We start from the raw sequence: 4,121 nt of genomic DNA, 5'->3' as shown, positions 1-4,121 counted from the left end.
GCTTGGTGGGCACCAAGTTCAACCCACCACATACAGATAGTATCTACTTTACCTGCTTATGAATTCTCTTCTTTTGCAAAGAGAATGAGTAGATCAGGTAAGACCACTGGAAAGAAAGAGGTTTTTCCTTCCATTGGGAGAACCTGAATATGCCTGACAAAAGTTAATTATCCTACTGCAAGGTATGGCAGGGAGGAACAGAGATGCATGCAGCAAGGAGTAGTGAACCAGCTGTTCAAGAGAGAAAAGCGTCTGAGAGCAGAGAAAAGCAGACATATCCTGGCCTCAGAGGGGCAAAAAGAAAACTTCCTGGAAACCAGAGGACACTGTGCAATATTTACTGCAACTCATAAACTCACTGAAGTGCTTAAAACCCAGCTTGGAAGCAAGTACCAAGTTGGTAAAGAAGTTGTTTATAGCCCTCCTTTTAAATTTATTCTTCTGACCTAATCATTTTGAGTTTTGTCTGTGTGAAAGATTAAGTAAATATTCTGTAATTGAACTACGTTTTTATGTTTAAAAGCCCTTTTGGTCTTCATTGGGAAGCTCACTATAAAGGAAAAACACTCTAGATGAAGCCATCCTAGAGACCCGTCTGACTTGGATGCCATTACAAGCCCATTACCTCATGCTGACTTAGCACTCAGACCAGATGACTGAGTGATAATAATGTGTCCAGCTTTAGCCATAATTCATCCAATGACAAGTTTGACTTGGCCTTGGAAACCTGGAAGCCAGATTTAAATCTCAGATGACCCCTGCTCTGGCTAGGTAGGATGGCCTTTCTAACACACAACGATGAAAAAAGGAATAGAAAATCTTCCAAAGCAGAAGTAGAAGTAAACTCTGAAATGGAAGAGGGGGATATAAAACCAAGTGTTTAATATGCAGGCAGCACAGACGGTGCAGAAGGCTGCAGTGAGCCAAGATGAATTAGCCTCTCCTGGCTTGTAAAAGAAAAAGAAACGCCACCTTTCAAACAAATCCTTCTGTGCAACAGCACCAGCCCTTGCAGTGTGAACGTTGCCAAAAGCTTTCTCTTGGAGAGGCCCGGAGTTCATCAGGCCTTAAGCAGCAGCGCTCGTAGGATTAGCTGATTCACTGTATGCCCGGGTAATAGCAGAATTACTGGCAGCAATAGGGTAAGCACAGCAAGATGGTCATAGTCTTTCTGAAAGGGCACGATGAGATCTAACACCAATGACTCAAACATTCAGCAAAACGAGATAGAGATAAATACCACACAGTGAAATAGCCTGGTTTAAATTCAGGGGAGAAGACCAGACCAGGTCTTGCCTGGTCTTCTCTAAGCTTTTGAAGGTCAGACACCCATTTCCTCCAGATGAACAGGTAAGACTTGATTGCTAGCTACAACATCCCAGCTGGATAATCTTTGCAGTTCTTTTAAAATCAAGACCCGACACATTTAAAGTAGACATTGTGAGATTAGGATGTCTTCACTAAGTTATCTTGATTGGAGGAAGCAAGGGCCTTTAGAATGGTAAGACCTTAAAAAGATATTGCTCATCAGTCTCTTCTACACTTTATTACCTGAGACTTATCTGGGTTCATCTGTATTTGGGTTCCTGTATGAGATTCATCTATGTTTGTTCATAGCCCCAGCTATTCTTCCACTCTTTGCCTTCGTGTTTAATACATCTTTGCCCATCTTGGCTGCTGAGTCTAAGTGTTGTAAAAAACAAGATGAGAAACATATCTGATGGGAACAGCATCAAGATCCCTCTTTGCAAATAACCTGAACTGTCAGCTGAAACTGAGCTGTCAGCTGAAATTTTTGCCTTAGATTTAAGAAGATAAACATTAGAGGTGGAGAGGCTTCTGTGGAGATATTTCCTTTTAAATAATAGTTATCTGCCTTTCTGGGTGGAGAGTGAAGTTCCTAGACTCCTGGGGTGCACCCACCATTTGGAGGCACTGAGACAATCAGCACCTCACAGCTATGATTGGAGTAAGTTCTGCTAAAGACTTGCCAAGAATCTCTGATGGAAGCAAAACCTCTGAAAAACTGCATTGCAGTTGACAGCTGATAGAAAATGACTAAAGAATATTTTTGAGGATGACTGAGCTGGTGAGATTACTCTTTTGATCCCACAGGGCCTTAAAACCCTAGAAACCAAACAGTAAAGATCATAAAGATCTGTGAGGGTAATAAAAATAGGAAAAATATTTGGGATGAGATTACTAAAACCAGAGAGTCTTAAATTTATTTGCCTGGAGAGGAGGAGACTAAGTGAAGGGAGGATATTCAGATTATGAAGGTCACAGGGACTAAACAGTTTCTCCTCTTAACTATGTTACATAGCACAAAGACAATAGGAGAGAGGATTAAATGAGAGTGCAGTCCATGTAGAAGAAACAGAGAGAATAAGCACTATATGCAGCCTGCAGCCTCCTTCTGGAATTTACTGCCACAGGAGACCGTTAAGTCAAGGACTATGTCCAGATTTTTTCAGGAACTTGGATAAATTAATGCTTAATAACAATATGCGCTGCCATGCAAGTTGATGTAAAAAAATAAATAACAAAAGCTCCTATTTCAAGATGTAAACAAGTCACCCATGGTGGTCAGGAAAGGAATGTCAGTCTGACCCTACACGTTGTGTATTATTCCATAATAGCTCAGATATTTTACTAGAGAATCTTACTTTGTAAAGCCAGGTGTTCACCTTTGTCAGAAACATGATATGGATCTAGAAGGACCAATGGCTTAATCTAGCATGACAGTTTTTAGGAACCAGTGCGTGATCTCTGTGGATGTAAGAAAAGCACAGAGTAGGAAGGCTTAGAGCTGACTTCTATAAAACCTATAGTATAGTGTAGAAAGACAGGAACAGGTACAAGGGGGTGTAACTTCACTGAAGTCTATTGCCAGGTGCTGAGGATCTAACCTGTTATATTTCAAATACCATCGTGGGTTTTTATTCCCAGTGTATTCTTTACCTGTCGAACATGCATAATGGTGGGATACTTTATTTTGTAAATGTGACAATCAATGTCTTCTCCACATTTTGTAGACGATTAAAAGCAGGAGCTGGAGGCACCAGCATCACTGTCAGATTTCCCTACAAGTCAGTCAGAGATGGCAGGCATTCTCTCTTGACATAGCTCAGCTTTTAGATTCATCTTCTACATGCAATATTGAAAATGTTTGTAGCATTCTCAGCAGGTGTCATATCACTATTCCATCCCAGGTTACAATTAAAGAAGTCCCTTATTTATCTGGGAAAGGTGAAAGCAAAAACTAAAAATAATAGGAAAAAAAAATCCTATACAAAAGTCATCTTCTGAACTTCTAGTAAACTGGATAACCTTTGGCAAACTCTCTTTATTAACAGAAAGATGCCTTTCCCATCAGAAAAGTTGCTTCTGGAAGTTTTAGAGATAGCCTAAGTGCTAACACTGTTAAAAGTTGATAATTAAGTTAATGGAAGAGCTTTGCTTCTCAAAGTTAGCTGATGAAAAATATTATTGTCTTTCATGGAAAATACTATACAGATATATGTCTAAGACTGAACTAGAAATGCTGGGGTGCCCTGAAGAAGAGTAATTGGAAAACCAGATATAGGAGTTCCATAGGAAAAAATATACTTAATGAAAAATATTTTTAAAATTCCTTAAAAGAAAAAAGAAATAACTTATTTTTGTAATTGTTTATTTCTTTTTAAAAGAACCACTGGCATAGTTCTTTCAGACTTTTTTTTTTCTTTTTGTAGCTTTTTCTCCATTCTCTCTAATTTGTTTTTTTTCTTAGGAAGGCAAGAGAGAATTTAAAAATCATTTTCCCCCCTTATTTTAACAAATTGACAAATGGTTTTGTTTTACTTTGTTTTTCAATGTGAAATTAAGGAAAATTTAAAATTCTTTGTAACAATTCAAAGGATTAAAAAGCGAGTATGAAAATTTTAATCACTTTTTCAAAGCCTTTTTTTTTGGCATGGGAGAAATATTTTGATGAGGATTTGCATGTCAGCTCTCCACACCACTTTCTGAAAAACATACCATCTTTCCCAGAAGCCTGAGTATCTGAAAATTAAGCATAATTCCAGTCCTTAGTTGCTTTGAGCAGTCCGTAAATCACAATGTAGGAACAGTTAGCTTGG

General features: G+C 38.6%; 1 non-coding gene across 1 annotated transcript; it reads left to right on the top strand.

Moving 5' to 3' along the window:
- Nucleotides 1–2,404: 2,404 nt before the first annotated feature.
- Nucleotides 2,405–2,506, top strand: LOC138690230 (small nucleolar RNA SNORA5). Its single transcript, XR_011329037.1, has one exon. It is a non-coding gene; the product is annotated as a small nucleolar RNA SNORA5 (small nucleolar RNA).
- The last annotated feature ends 1,615 nt before the right edge of the window (nt 2,507–4,121 follow it).

The sequence above is a fragment of the Haliaeetus albicilla genome, chromosome 20 (genome assembly GCF_947461875.1).
Source record: "Haliaeetus albicilla chromosome 20, bHalAlb1.1, whole genome shotgun sequence".
Taxonomy (NCBI): domain Eukaryota; kingdom Metazoa; phylum Chordata; class Aves; order Accipitriformes; family Accipitridae; genus Haliaeetus; species Haliaeetus albicilla.
The sequence above is the reverse complement of the archived record's forward strand: the minus strand, read 5'-3'. Positions and strand labels throughout refer to the sequence as shown.